This window comes from Hemicordylus capensis, chromosome 9 (genome assembly GCF_027244095.1).
Source record: "Hemicordylus capensis ecotype Gifberg chromosome 9, rHemCap1.1.pri, whole genome shotgun sequence".
NCBI lineage: Eukaryota > Metazoa > Chordata > Lepidosauria > Squamata > Cordylidae > Hemicordylus > Hemicordylus capensis.
This window is the reverse complement of record NC_069665.1, coordinates 7391864-7408179: the sequence shown is the minus strand read 5'-3', so window position 1 is coordinate 7408179 and position 16316 is coordinate 7391864. Positions and strand designations below refer to the sequence as shown.

At 47.8% G+C, this 16316-nt stretch overlaps 1 protein-coding gene across 2 annotated transcripts in view; it reads left to right on the top strand.

Annotated features, from left to right (window-relative positions):
• The window catches only part of SMPD3 (sphingomyelin phosphodiesterase 3), a 176587-nt gene that overhangs the window by 53324 nt on the left and 106947 nt on the right, over positions 1–16316 (top strand). Inside the window, exon 3 of one of the 2 annotated variants that reach the window (XM_053270920.1) lies at positions 13184–13292. The exons of the other annotated variant lie outside the window; for it this stretch is intronic. The gene's annotated coding sequence lies outside the window, so the exon portion shown is untranslated. The remainder of the gene's footprint in view (positions 1–13183; positions 13293–16316) is intronic. 2 annotated transcript variants of the gene reach the window in all.

Here is a 16316-nt window from a genome sequence, read left to right as displayed (position 1 = left end):
GGTCTTGTGGAAGGAAGCATGAATTGTCGCCTTTGCTAAGCAGGGTTCATCCTGGTTTGTATTTGAATGGGAGACTTCATGTGTAGACACTGTAAGATGTTCCCCTCAGGGGATGGGGCCACTCTGGGAAGAGTATGCAGAAGGTTCCAAGTTCCCTCCCTGGCGGTATCTCCATGTTAGGGCTGAGAGAGACTCCTGCCTGCAACCTTGGAGAAGCTGCTGCCAGTCTGTGTAGACAATACTGAGCTAGGTGGACCAATGGTCTGACTCGGTAGAAGGCAGCGTCCTATATTCCTATGTCCCATAACCTTCATTTTTATGGAGATTCGTGCACCTTGAAGTCCGAGAGGCACCAACCCGTGTGCTTTCTATCATGAATATATAAACCAATGTGTGTATCTTTGTGACCCTAGGAGAAATTATACTTGTGACTGCCTGTGGGTTACAAAGAGTGGGTTCTTATGAGCCCCTCGAAAGTTGGGGAAAGGGAAAGGGGAGATTCCCAAGGTGTGCACACAGCTGATTTCCCATCGTAAGAACCCAGAAGTTTTTGGTGATGTTGGGTTGGCATCACGGCAACCCAACATTTAACGGAGATTGGCAGCCTTAGATCAGATCCTAGAAGGCTACTGGGTTCTTATGTCCAGAAACCAGGAGTATGCATGCCTTGGGAATCTCTCTTTCCCCGTCTCACCATCATTATGGGGTGCATGAGAACCTGCCCAAAGCAATATCTGGTGGATATCAGTCTCTAAGTCTAGTTCTGGATTTTAGCATCTCCACTGCTGGAAATCTAGAAGGAAAATAGGGAACACATCATTTTTAAAAAGCTGCCTTCTATGGCAACAAATCCCAGAGGGGTCCTGTGTTAATCTATGACAGAAAAATCACAAAAGAGCTCTGTGGCACCTTAAGAACAAACAGTTTTTATTTTGGCACAAGCTTTTGCAAACTAGAGTGGCTCTTCTCACGAGAAGCCACACTTTTCTTGGTTGTCTGTCAGAACCACTGGGATCTGTGCAGTATATAACCTCTTTATATTCCTTTTCTGTTCATGCATTCTAATCACATTTGCTGCCGTTGGCCATGGAAGAAAGTCTGTATGGTCTATTCCACATGGATCCGAGGATCCTGGAAGCAATGATGATTCTGCAGTGCAAATGTTGATTTTCATAATCATTTTGTGCAGAATTCCACCCACACAGGCACCTGATAATAATAGCTTTATCCTGCTCTTTAATGTACAAATTGTCTTCGTGAACTCCCCCCAGCTCCGCAAAGTATTGTATTGAGGTGAGGGGTGGGATGTAACTATCTTAAAGAAAACAAAACCAACACACACACAAACAGGCTACTGAGTGAGCCGGGTCTCACAATTGGTGAGACCCGGTTTGGGGCAGTGAGCGGGGAGGGAGCCCTGTGCGGCCGGATTGGCTGCACACCCGATCGCCGGCCCGCCACAAGCTCCAGCATGCCCTACGTGAGCGCACAGGGCATGTTGGCGAGACCCCCAGAGACGGGAGGCGGCTTTTTGCCTCCCCTCCGGGGGTCTCCTCATGAGTAGGCACGGCATGAAGCCGCACCACGGCTACTCACAATCTAGAAAACCAGGTTTGCGGAGCACTTGCTCCGCAAACCTGGTTTTAGGGCTGGGGTTCTTGAGCGGGTTACCCGCTCTAGAACCACCGGGCTCGCAGCTGAGCCCGGTGGTTCTTACGATCTGCAAAAATTGGGCTAGGCTCTTCTAGCCTGATTTTTGCAGATTGTGAGAATAGAGGGTAGTGTGGGATCCTAACCTGCATGTGTTACTTGGCACTGCTACACATGGAGGTCATTCACACAATCAAAAACTGTGTTCTTCATGGGTTTGGGAGCTGTGTGTGTACCCAATTTTTGGTTGTGTGGAAGTAGCAAGGTAGGGGGGAATCCTGGATAAAAGTGATTGTGTGGAAGCAAGGTAGGAGGAGAACCTGGGTAGAACTGACTGTGTGGAAGCAAGGTAGGAGGAGAACCTGGGTAGAACTGACTGTGTGGAAGCAAGGTAGGAGGAAAGCTACCCAGGTTTCCCTCCTACCTTGCTTCCACACAACCAAAAATTGGGAGCACACACAGCTCCCATACTCAGGAAGAACACAGTTTTTGATTGTGTGAATGACCTCCATGTGTAGCAGTGCCAAGCAACACATGCAGGTCAGGATCCCACACTACCCTCTAGACATATACTATATTTACCTGAATCCGACTAGGTTTTTGCCAAGTTTTTGATCTTAGAAACCAGGAGGTCGTCTTAAATTCAGAGTCCTGTTCCTTCCGAGTAAATGCAGGCATGACCTGTATTTAACCTCCACTTTTTAAGGGGCCCATCTTAAATTCAGAGTCTTCGATTCAGGTAAATACGGGTCTGTTATCCCCCACTCCCACCACCCCACATGCATTCAATATCCCCTGTTCGGTTGCCTGCACAGAGCTACTGCTTTGTATTTCTGATGTGCCATATTACGTAAGATGCCTTACAAGCTTTAGAATCACAGATGGCTCCTCCATGGGCAGAAGTGTTCAGAACAAAAGGGAAACATTTGAGTCCTGATCCAGGGATGCTCAAGATGGCTACACACCCTCTGCCGTGCTCAGTCGCCCCCTGCTTGTGCTGAGCAAATGATTACCACTGACACCTCCCTGTGATCACACAGAGAGGGAATGCTAAGGAAGAGGAAAGGTTCGAGGGCATCTTGCTCATTCACAGAAGCTGTACTGGTGCGGTTGGGCCTTTTTGGTGGTAGCCCCAACGTGATGTGATCTCTTGCCACAAGAGCCTTGTTCATCTTCTCAGACTTTTAAGACAGACCACTACGTTTCACATGATGACGCAGGGATGCCACTGAAAATGGCATCCCTATCAAGTTCTCCTTCAAAACACCTGGTATAACAAATACTGGACTCGTTCTCATGATCCGAATCAGAGTAGGAGAGCCGTGCATGAGTCCAATCAGCGGTCACCTGTTTGCAAAGATCAAGGTAGGAAGAGGAAAGAGTGATCAGCTGGGAGCCGGGTAGGATGGGCGCCACGTGGTATTTCCCCTGATTTGGATCATGAGAATGACCCCTATGTTGTGATGTCATTACACATTGTGTGGCCCAGTTCACATTCCACATCATCAGTTGTTTCTTAGTGGGTCCTGATTATGTAACACAACAATGCCATGGCCGCAAGGTATGCACATCTAAATTTTACAGGGGAGAACTCATTAAAGGGAGGGACCATTTCTCGTGGTGCCCCTCTGCTGCTCATCAAGTTCAGCTCTTCACAAAAATAGCAAATAGAGAGCTCCTCATAAACGCTAATGTCTAGCTCTTCATAACAATGGAAACGTGCAGCTCTTTTGTTTGCTCAGACCTTTGGCCACATTTCCTTGTCCTTTACATTGTCAAATGACCTTTTGTTGTCATCTATGGACTATATTTTAGGATATGTGGTTTTCATTAACCAAACTAACCCGTGGGGAAAATATCTGCTTTTGAGTCATATTGCAGCTCTGAGATCAAGAGGCCCATGAACATGTCAGGACTGGTGTTCAGTGGCGAGAAAGCCAGCTCTCAGACTTCTTCTGCCCTTCTTTTCCTTTTCTTCCTATATTCTTTTCTTCCCTCTCTGCTGCACATGTGGGGTGATTATTTCTCCGTGAAGGAAGCCAGGCGCTGTGTGAAAGGACAAACCTTTCTAGCTCATAGCATCTGACCTTTTAGAAAACTGATTTCCCCCAATTTCCTGATCCAGAGATTAAGGAAGTCTTCTCAACAGAACAAACCTCCACAGAGGCAAAAGAGAGTCATTAATAATTCAAATTGCCTGAATTAAGGCAGCCGGCCCATTCTTTATGCAGTGTTTGAATTAGTGTAATCTTATTTCCTTTATTTCCTGTGCAGCCTTTTGTTGAATCCCATTTCGTCAGCGCACAGGGGAGGTAAGGTCTTTAGGCACGTGTTTCTCTCTTTCTCTCTCTCCCTCTCTCTTCCCCCTCTCTTGGAGAAAGCAACGTCCTATGTTTTTATAGATGTATGTATCCATACAGAAAATTAGACTCTCATAGTTTCTTCAGAAAAAAATCTGGGAACTATAATTTTGGGAAGATGCTAAGGACCAGGGGCGGATCTACCATTGAGCATCTGTGTGCTCTGCAGGTAGGTTGCTGGGGCCCCTTGTGGGGTGGGGAGGTTGCTAAGGGGAATCTGCTAAGTGGGACCATCACAGGCCTTGCTACTCACCACCTCTACTGCAGCCAGCTGCCCACCCTGGTCCGCCCACTGCTGACCTCCACTGTCCCCTCTAATTTATTTTCCCATCTGTGTGCAGAATGAGTTTTGTTCTGGGTGGCAGTATCGAGGCAGCGTGTGCGCACGTGCGTTCAGAGTGGGGCCTTCGTGTTTTAACCAGAGTGGGATCTAAAATTAACTGAGCGGACATCGAAAAACTTGTGAGTGCATGCACACACGCCTTTGAGGGAGCACTGCTCCACAGCCCCTGTTCACCACCATTATTGTGGTTATCTGGCTTCTGTTTGCTGGCTGAGAAATAAGAACGTAAGAACAGCCCTGCTGGATCAGGCCCAAGGAGGCCTATCTAGTCCAGCATCCTGTTTCGCACAGTGGCCCACCAGATGCCCCTGAGAAAACCACAGGCAAGAGATATGTGCATGCCCTCTCTCCTGCGGTGTCTCCCCTGCAACTGGTACTCAGAGCCATCCTGCCTTTGAGGCTGGAGGTGGCCTGTAGCCCTCCGACTCGTAGCCGTTGATAGACCTCTCCTCCATGAAGTTTTCCAAACCCACTTAAAGCCTTCCAGGTCGTTGGCTGTCACCACATCTCGTGGCAGAGAATTCCACAAGTTGATTATGCGTTGTGTGAAAAAATACTTCCGTTTGTTGGTCCTAGATTTCCTGGCAATCAATTTCATGGGTTGACCCCTGGTTCTAGTGTTATGCGAGAGGGAGAAGAATTTCTCTCTATCTACGTTCTCCACTCCATGCATGATTTTATAGACCTCTATCATATCTCCCTGCAGTCGTCTTTTTTCTCAACTCCAAAGCCCCAGGTGTTGTAGCCTTGCCTCATAAGAAAGGTGCTCTAGGTATGATATGATGACTAGACATCGTATCATACCTAGGACGTGATATGATGACTTCATCACCCGGTGCCTGTTATCCGTGGGATGGGCTCGCGTTGGGGTGGTGATGTCATCATACCACGTCATGGACAGGAAAGGGAAGCAAGCAAGCTGTAGTGGTGAGTGGAGGCCAGTAGCGAGGGGGGGAGGGGGCGCCGTGGTGGCAGTGAAGGTATTTGTTGGTCTCCCTTGTCACAATATAGCCATCTTGGACCGCAGCCTCTGATAAGCCCAGCCTACGTGCCAGATGGTCCTGTCTTCAAACAGTGGGTTTCCGTTTAAATGAATGTTAAAGTCTCCCCACTTACCTTCAGTGTCTTAAAAGGGCTCCTGGACCGAGCTTTTTTATAACGTGCACACCTGCCTGCCTTCAGTCCTGGTTAATGTATTGCTTAATTGGTTAAAAGGCAGTGGATAGATGGAGTGCATCTTTATGATTTTGGAGACATGGTGGTTGAGCACGCATTTCTTGTGGCAGATTCTGCAACCCGCTTCCCTCCCGGATTTGTGATTTTCTCCGTTTCAAGAGCATAAGGCAGAATCCATAAATATTTACAATTTAATCGACCTTAGGAGCCTGTTCCATGAATAAAATAAAATAAAGACCCACCCACTCGTAATCCCTAAATAGGTTATTAACCTGCTCTTTTAAATGTCTACATTCTCCAAAGGTCAGGACATGGAAAGGGCTTTTATTTTGTCTCTAGTACGCACTATTAGGTTAACTGCTGTTCCTACAGGTTTTTCTTCCAGTATTGAGTTGCCTTCATTACTCACACCTTAATTATATTGATCTCGTTTTCACATACTTGTCATTCAAACTGCTTAGCAATTAGCGTAGGGTGACTAAGGAAGGTAATCATTGACATACAGCCATTATGGGGAATTAAGGTAGAAACGTCTGCCTCTAGCCTTAGATCTGAATTGCATGGATAAGAACATAAGAATTGCCATGTAGGATCAAAGCAAAGGTCTATCATCCTGTTTCCAACAGAAGCCTTTGGAAAGACCATAGACAATGACTCTACTCTGGTTTTACCCGCTGGCAACTGGTAGCATCTCCAGGTAGAGTAGGGGGGGAACTCATCCCTGAGAGCTGCTGCCAGTCAGTGTAGACAACACTGAGCTAGATGGACCAATGTTCAGACTCAGTGGGCAGCAGCTTCCTATGTTCCAATGGAATACTTTACCACAGAGCCAAGACACATCATCGGATGACTATGTGTTACTGTGTGATGTAATGCACATGGTGTGAATCCTTCTTTGATTTGCCTTGGGGTGGCTATATTTTTTCCTAGAAAGACCCAACATAAAAGGTTTGCAGCATCCCCTGCACAGTCAGTACCCTGGCTAAATACAAGCGTTAGAGAGCAAATACTACAACTTTGCCTCATTTTGCAGCGGTGGTGGTGAGGACGTCTTCTGGGGCAGTGATCTTACAGTACTCTCTTGCTGCAGATCCAACGCAGGAGGAAGAAGCACAGGACAGATGGAGAGCAGGCGTAGCATTCTGGCTAATTTATTTACTTATTTATTACCATTTCTTATAGAACCCACTCTTTAATTGACTGGTTTTCAGTACAGCTCACATAAAATCCTGCTAAAAACAACAGTGGCAATGGAATCTTGTAGCAATTAAGAGTCTTAATTTCTTAATTTTAATTAAATTAATTAATTTCTTAAAATTAATTAACTAATTTTAATTTTCTTAAGATTCTTAATTTCATGGCCAGCGGCAATGGAATCTCGTAGAAATTCAGCAATGCATAGGAGAAACTTTGACTGCCCACTGAAAGTCTAAAAAGGCCATGGCTAAATGCCAAAGCTTTTACCAGGCACCAAAGATGGGGCGGCCCTTTTGTGAGGCAAGGTGAGGCACTCACTTCAGGCAGCAGATTACTGGAGCAGCAGAAGGGCGGCAAGATGTCCCTCACTACTGCCATCGGAGCAGCTCTTTGGGATCAAACTGATTCATGCCAGCTTTGCCAAGAGGGCCTCTCCTCACACTCCTCACACAAGCTTGCAAGAAGGAGCAGAAGTAAGGAGATGCTGCTGGCAGGCTTTCCTCCTCCCCACCCTCCATGCTTGCAAGGGTCGGTTCTGGAAGGGGCTGTCCCAAACCAGAGACAAAGGGCAACGCCGCATTTTTGCCTGCCCCAACAAAAACGATGTTAGGGCCAAGGGCAGCTAAACCTTCCTGGAGGGAACATTCCAGAATCGGGGTGCCATGACAGAAAACCTCTGAGGTCATTCACACAATCAAAAACAGTGTTCTACCCGGGTTTAGGAGTTCTGTGTGTTCTCCCAGTCTTCGGTTGCGGGGAAGCAAAGTAGGAAGAAAACCTGGGTAGAAGTGATTGTGTGGAAGCAACGTAGGAAGAAAAACTGAACCCTTTCTCACGATCAGTGACTCACCTCCCGGCAGACGATCGCTCTGTCTTTGCTGGGCAGGCGGATCACCCGCCCAGACAATTGCCAGCTGCAGCACAGAGGGTCGGGGGCTGGGAACATAGGAAGCTGCCATATACTGAGTCAGACCCTTGGTCCATCTAGCTCAGTATTGTCTACACAGACTGGCAGCGGCTTCTCCAAGGCTGCAGGCAGGAATCTCTCTCAGCTCTCTTTTGGAGATGCTGCCAGGGAGGGAACTTGGAACCTTCTGCTCTTCCCAGAGCAGCTCCAACCCCTGAGGGGAATATCTTGCAGTGCTCATACATCAAGTCTCCTATTCAGATGCAACCAGGGTGGACCCTGCTTAGCTAAGGGGACAAGTCATGCTTGCTACCACAAGACCCCATTCCTGGAACTCCCATAATTCACTCCTCAAGAGCGCAGTGCATTATGGGGATCCCCCTGATGCTGGCTGGGAGCCCCGCAATCTCCCACCCCCGGCTACGAGCAGCCAGGGCTGGCAGATGATTTAAAAAATGGGGTTAAAATGTTTCTTATGTTCCATCTCCCCACATTTATTCCACAGTTTGGAATAGTCCAGGGCCCCCATCTTTGGATCCCCAACAGGGATTCCCAGATGTTTTTCACTACAACTCCCAGCATCCTCAGCTGCAATGGCCTTTGCCCGGGGATTCTGAGAATTGTAGTCAACAACATCTGGGAATCCCTGTTAGAGGGAACACTGGTCCCCAGCTGTTGCTGGACTACACCTCCCATCATGCCCAGCCACAATATAGTCCAGCAACCTCTGGGGACTCAAGGCTGGGGATGCACCTGCTGCAGCCGATTGCCAACAACGATCCTGTTGGGCGCCTCCTAGAAATCGAGACACACACACCCCTCCTCACTTCCCCACCCCTCTGCGAAAGCCAGCTTACCAAGAACCCTGCTAATTGGAATGTACCTTGACCTGCAGCAACGATGCCTGTTTTCGAAAAAGAAAGGAAAACCAACCATTCACAGAGCCACTGGTTACCATGCCAACCCTGTTCCCTAGTGTATATCTCGGGAGAGACAAATGCCGTGAAATTAAAACGAAGCATGCTGAACACAGGAAAGCTTTTTCATAAGGGGTGTGTGTGTGTTCCATGTGGTCCCCATCTTGCCTTTTTCATGCCATGATTTGCATTTTCATCTTTTGTTCTTAAAGCGTCTGTCATTTTGTCCTTCACACACATCACCACCTGAAAATCTTTTGATGCCTTGCATGCCATAAGATCTCACACTGGGGGATCAAACCCATGGAGCAAATCATCCTTCTTTTGTGTAAGGATATTAAGGAATGGTGGTATAACCGCGGTCTAGTTCTTGCCAAGGCGGTCAACCTATCTCTGAGTGGTAGGTGGAGGGCTGCTACATGCCATGCTCCTCTGTACAAAGATAAGACCACCACCCCCTACGTAGAGGGAAGGCAGCTCAGGAATAAAGCTAGTTTAGAACCAGGGGCATCAGGTAGGGATGGGCCTGGACCGGTCCGGACCTGGGCGGTCCGGTTCGAGTGGGTTTACTTACCCCTGGTTTAAGAGCAGCGGGAGGGTTTACTTACCCCTCCCGCCGCTTTCCCACTCTGGCGCCGTAATTGTAGGAGTAATTGGGGCGGCAGGATACCTCCCTGCCACCCCTTATTCCTTCCTTCCTTCCTTCCTTCCTTCCTTCCTTCCTTCCTTCCTTCCGCTGTTGCTGTAAAAAACTCCCAGGAGTCCTTTGCGCTCGCGAACGTCACAGAGATGTGAAGCGCGCGCACGATGTCTCTGTGACGTGTGCGTGCGCAAAGGACTCCTGGGAGTTTTTTACAGCAACAGCGGGGAAGGGGCGGCAGGGAGGTATCCTGCCACCCCAATTACTCCTACAATTACAGCGCCAGAGCAGGAAAGCGGCAGGAGGGGTAAGTAAACCCTCCCGCCGCTCTTAAAGCTACCCCCCACTGCAGTGCCAGACTGCAGTTTGGTGGTTCCATGCACACCCCTAGCGTCAGGACCTCGCTGACGGCCCCAGGATGGCACTAGCCAATGTCCCCTTGTCCCACTTCTGTACATGCACACTCTGCATGCATGTGCCAGCCAGGCCCCATGATGCTGACATCATACACAGGGGTGTGGCCATCACCTGGAGGGGCCCCCACAGCTCATTCGCAGACTGAGCTTCGTTGCTGGCTGGGTGCTTTTTTCTTTCTCTCCAAATGAGGGAGAGGAAGAAGAGGGCACACAGTTGGCCATGAAGCACCAACTGGGAATCCGCTGCAGAGGTGCTGTGCCTCCTGCTCCCAGCTGGTGGGCATTTTTTTGGCCAGGCTGAGTGCAGGATAGGATGGGGAGGTGAGGGATTATCATGGTAACCACCCCCCCAACCCTGGCGGCCAAGGGACAATTATCCCCTCTTGTGCGGTGGTGGCCTCAAACCTATGTAGAAACACAGGAATATAGGAAGCTGCCTTCTACTGAGTCAGACCATTGGTCCATCTAGCTCAGTGTTGTCTACACAGACTGGCAATGGCTTCTCCAAGGTTGCAGGCAGGAATCTCACATACCAGGTTGGTTCTCATGATGGTAAACTGTCCTACCCAGCTTTGGGAGCTGTGCGCACTCCAGACTTTTGGTTGCCTATCAGCAAAGCCCTAAATCAGAGGAGGGGGAAGTGATAGTTTGGGAGGCGGGTGCCATCCTACCCAGCACTTTTACCCAGTGTATTATTGAGGGTGGAGGAAGCGCTGATGGAGCTTGGGCTTGCCTCCCACGTGTTCACTTCCCCTCCTCCTACCTACGTTTTTCCTTGCCCTACCCAATTTACGATTTTGACAATCAGCCATCTATTTTTCTCTGTGTGGGAAGTTTTATATGGACTCCCATGAGTTCTTATGTACGATCTGTGATCTGATGTGGTACAGCCAGACATGGGTTGAGGAGTGAACTAACCTGACAAGTGTAGCAAATGGGAGTACAAATTTGGGTTGGTAGTTGGTAGCTATTCAAATTGTTTACATGACTGGTTCCAAGTTGCAGGGGCAAAGGAATCCACACAGTGGTTAAATCTGTACTCAGAAGAAAATCTCTGCTGGATCCGGCCAATGGCCCATCCAGTCCAGCATCCCACCTCATGCAGCATCCAGCCAGATGCATCTGGGAATCCTGAAAGCAGGAGAAAGAGGGCAACCACTCTCTCCCATTACTGTTCCTTAGTCCCTGATGTTCAGGGGCATGACACCTCTGATACTGATAGAAATATTTTGCTACCAAGGCTAAAATATACCTATCCTCCATGTCTAACACCATTTTAAAACCATCTAGATTGGTGACCAGCACTACATCCAGGGGCAGCAAATTCCATACTTTCACTGCACATTGTGTAAAGAAGTTCTTCCTTTTGTCTGTCCCGAATCTCCCAGCATTTAGCTTCGATATTAGCCTTCTAATGTTATTATTAGATAGAGAGACAAGATCTCTATCTGCTTTATCTACACTATGAATAATTGTATATACCTCTATCATGTCCCCTCTTACCTGCCTTCTTTCTAAACTAAAAAGGTCCAGGGGTTGTAGTCCTTCCTCACTGGGGAGTCACTCCAACCCCCGGATCATTTTGGTTGCCCTTCTCTGCTGCTAGGATTAAGCCTTTAAAACAGGGCCAGTCTGGGGGCACTGAGAGGGCAGTAGAATGTATGTGGGGAGGGCGCCGGGTTTCGAGCAGAATGCGTAATTAAGGGTGGGAGTATTCACTGCTGCTGAGTGTGGCAGGGTGCACCGGTCATTTGCCCTGTGCCCAGTGGGCCAATCCGAGCCTGCTTCAAAACTCAAATTCTTTTCCCCAGTAAGCAAGCCGGAGAATAACAGAAAGCTTTTAATCCTGCGCTAAAGCAAACCATCTCCAAGACGATGGTTTAATCTTCCATCCTCATCCATTGTCTAGGCAGCCCAGTGGACCAAACCGGGTTAGAGCAGTAGTTTTCCTCCTTGCTGGGTCTGCCTCTCGCAAAACAGGAAACAAACTTTATATTCTGGTGCACTGCCAGAGCTGTGCTACTGAATTAACACATCCAATTGCCTGGAAGCAGAAATTAACCACCTGATTGAAAGTGTGCCTTATAAATATTAAATCTGACTGCCGCTTAAATATAGAAAGCATATTAAAGCATCTTGCTAATACGCAGATGGCCTCTCCTTCCTACTTGTCATCTTTATCCACTCCAGCCCTCTGCTGTGACTTAAGGAGAGGAATTCGTTACTTGACCTTTTCCTCCCTCTCAGGTGGATTGCTTTGTTGAATCAGGAGAAAGCGTGGAGACTCAGGTATACAGCTGGCACCTACGGGTTGGTGGCTTGATCTGGCTGTGCTGAGCTGCTTTGTGGTCTGCAAAGACTTAACAATGCGCTTAGACCGAGATTAGAGATCACTGAGAAATAGAAAGAAGGAGGGAGTGAACCCGTTGAAGTCCCGGAAGGGAAACTGAGCTGTTGGTTCTGTTTTGCAGCCAACAGTTGGGACTGTGGGTGTCCACAACCCTATACCCATTTTCCTGGAGGAAGCCCCATGAATTCAATGGGACTGGCGGAATCCTGGAGGTTGGACACTGTTTTCCTTCCAGATGCCCATGTTAGAGACTATTGCCGGGTGTGCAAACCGGTTTGGGTCCCTGCCAGTCAAAGCGGATGGGGGGGAGCAGCAGGGGTGTGTGCTAGGGTTGCTGCCACTGGCTCGCTACTACCCCTGAGGAACTGTGCTGTGGCACCTTACGGCCCTGCCCTTTCCCCAATTATTAGGGTTCCTCCGGTGTTTGTAAAGGGGAGTCCTTACCAGATTACCCTTTACAAGCACTAGAACCAAGTTTGAACCGGTTCGACCCCCGTTCGACGCACAAACCAAACCGCTGGCCCGTTCGGCAGAGCTGGTACATGGACCACACGGTGCGGTTTGAGTTCGGTTCAAACTCGAACCGAACCGCCCGAAGCAGTTCCGTGCACATCCCTAATCTCGATTGAGGTGCTTCACAAGTTTTGCTATATATAAGGCTGGTTCTCAGGACTGATGGCTGGGTAGGAGGTGTGCCCAGCCAGGCCCCGAGCCTCATATGTGCTCCTGAGAAATGGCCGTGTGTCGGCACAAATCGTGGGGGGAGGAAGAGGAGGAGGAGGAAGTGGTCATGTGCTAGCCGTGATTCAGGTAGATCACACCAGCAGCCAACTAGCACACCAGTAGCCAACCACCACATCATGTACCCAGCACTGTCTCGAGGCTGGTGGGAAAACACATCCTGCACTGTCCTGCCCAGATTGTGGCTTGCACACGATCACTTCCCCCTCCTCCTACCTCCATTTTTGCTGACACAAGACTTTTTTTAAAAAAAGTATTTAAAATATTTCTATACTGCCCCAAACTTGCGTCTCTGGGCAGTTTACAATTAAAACCATAAATTCGTCATAAAAACATAAATCATAAAATCATAATGGGTGGTTTACAATTAAAACCACTAGGGAGTGCACCTAGGGCTTTGAGCCTGGCTGCACACCCCTCCTAGCCAGTTGTCAGTTGTGGGAACCAGCCGGTCATGTTTGCATTCCATTTCCATTGTATTTGCAGGCTGCAATTGAGACCTGCCAAACTCGTGACTCACCAGGACAAATGCAGTCCTGGAGTCCTGCATTGTGGACTGCAAAGTGCACAACCACCCTTCTTCTTCAAGTTCCAGGTAGGCAGCAAAGATGGGATGTTTCTAGAGTCGTGGTGTGTTGCGTTCAGCTTGGTGAAATGCTGAGATGTGGGTTTTCTGGAAATTTTTGAATAGGACAATTTTCTGGGGTTGGGGGAATCTCTTGCAAGTTTCCTTCCCATTGGCATAAAATCTCTTTTTTCCCCTCAAAAAACTTACTATGCAGATTTTCCTGGTGCCCTAAATAGATTGTGATCTGTTTAGTAAAACAAAACAATATTTGGCATGTTATTTATACAGTACAACAAACACAAAACAAAGCAAAACAAAAACACCTCCTCCATGCTAATTTCCCCTCACTGTATTTCTAAAGTTTTTCAAGTAGCCAAGTAGGAATTTTAGAAATGGAAAATTTTCCATAGAAAAATAAAATATGGGAAATTTTCTGTGGGAAATTTTCCACCCTGCATCTCTGGTGAAATGCAAATTGTGCATGCCTGCTTTTAAAGAAAAGTCAGATAGGGCTTAAGGGCTCCCAACCATAAGACCCCAGATGTTAATGGACTACAACTCCTATCATCCATTGTGGCAGGGTGAGATGGGAGTCGTAGTCAAAAATATCTGTGGGGCCATGATCGAGAACCCCTGAGATAGAGGGTAGTTTGTTACATAGTACAAACAGCAATCATTGTTTTCATCTGTTGTCTCAGCTCCCAGACGAGCTTACCTTTCCAGTAATGCTCTGATTGTGTTGTTCTTGTCAAGACTTCCTTCATGTCTCTTTGCTGGAGGCTGAAAGCTTTTGATCAATACAAAGAAATCTTTGGCTGGACTCCCTGCCAAAAGCAGCTCCTGATGAGCACCAGTGACTGAAATATTTAACAGCTGAAGCTGATCTATGAATCCCTTGGAAAAGGTGGTGAAGGGATATATAAATGTTTAACGGTTGCCGGTGAACTGATGAGCTGGAATTCTAGCCGGTCTTCGAGGATTTCTCCCTCTCTCTCTCTCTCTGGCTCCATTTCACTTCAAAGTCTCAATGCTTAAGGAAACTGTGTGCTTGCATTAGTTGCTGGAGCCTCTAACTAGAAATCTGAATTATCAGCATATACATGATTGCACTGCATGAAGATTAGAAATGGGGACTTTTTGCTTTACATTGGTGTAACTCATAAAGACTATCAGAGGTACATAGGAATCTACCTTCTGCTGAGTCAGACCCTTGGTTCACCTAGTTTAGGGATGCACAAACTTGTTCAAATTTGAACTGGTTCGAATTCAACCAGTTCAGTTTGACAGTTCGAATTCGAACCGAACCAGGCATCGGGTTTGACCTGCCAGTTCGAATTTGAACTGAACTGAGCCTAGTTTGATTTAAACTGATTTGAACCTCCAAAACAGGGTTGGGTTGTAGGCACCCATGGGTGCCAATTACCACACAAATCCCAAAGCAATCAGACACGCCTATGATTTTTAATGATTTTTTGAATTTTTTAATTATTGCCCATTATTTCCTATGTGGAGTGCCTGGGGCAAAAATCTGGGGTGGGTGGTAGGGTGCCCACCAAACACCAAAGTAATTGGACACTCCTGTGATTATTAATGATTTTCTGAAGATTTTTCAATTTTTGTATTCCTCCCATAGGGAATAATGGGGATTTGAGGATGCCCCATTCCCCACCTTTGGAGGGTGTCAGGGCACCCCAAAGTGAGTCTGGAGGCATGGCACGGCTGGCCTACACACACACACACACACACACACACACACACACACACACCGGCACCCTCAAGTTGATAGGATTTATTGTTGATTAATCAGGAATTTTTAATTTTTGGCTCCGTAGACATCCATTGGCTCCATAGGAAATAAGAGAGTTCCTTTTCACCTCCTGACCTTAATTGCTTATTGCTCTGAACTCTGAGTTCGGGTCACAGCATAAGCTATTAAGGTGAAAGTGAACACAGTGTTCTTTCGGAATGGAAAGGCTCAGGCAGTGGTTTCCAATGGAGCCAAAAATTAATTCTTTAAAAATTCCTTATTAAACGCAATGCAGACTGGGGTGTCTGGGGCTGCAAGGTGCAGGCCCTGGGGGCGGCAGCCTGGGTTCTTTGAACCCGTTTGCCCAATGGTGGCTTCACCCCTGCTCCCAGCCCTACCTGCAGGTGCTAGGGAAGGAACTTAGGGTCATAGTGCTTCATGGCTAGAGGGCAGAGCCCTCAACCAGGAACCTGGATCCTTCTGCATGTAAGCATGCAGATGCTCTTCCCAGAGGGGCTGCATCTGCTAAGGGGAATCTTACAGTGCTCACACATGTCTCTCATTCAAATGCAAGTCAGGGCAGGGCCTGCTTAATAAAAGGGACAATTCGTGCTTGCGACCACAAGACCTAAAGCCATGTGGTCTTAAAAAGATGGCCATCTTAGACTCTACAAGGTTTCAGGTAGGAGTCTTTCCCAGCTCTGTCTTGCTGCCAGGGGTTGAAACTGGGACCCTCTGTATACAAAGCAGATGGTCTGTCTCTGGGCTATAGCCCCATCCTCAGTCTTGTGACAATCCTTTCAATGGCATCTTAATTAAGAGGGAGCTTATACAATCATTTTTCTCATCACAAGGTGCGAGAACTCCGCACTGACTTTTTTTTTTAAACACACCCTCCCCATCATGGTAGAAAACAGAGAGAACCAAGAAGTAAATCCCAAAGGGATCGGCTGCGTAAGCCTGTTAACAGAATCCACACTTAAAAGTGTGCTATGGCACTTGAAGGACTAGCAAGTTTATGGCTGCAGAATCCTTCTTCTAATCCATGAAAGCTCAGGCCACAGCAGATTTGTGTGTCTTTATAAGTGTCACACCTTGACCCTTGTGTGTGTGTGTGTTAAGCAGAAAACGGGCACTGGAAAAAGTCCATGACTGACAAGCATGCCTTGTCCCCATAGCTAAGCAGGGTCTGCCCTGGTTGCATCTGAATGGGAGACTTGATGTGTGAGCACTGCAAGATATTCCCCTCAAGGGATGAAGCCGCTCTGGGAAGAGCAGAAGGTTTCAAGTTCCCTCTCTGGCTT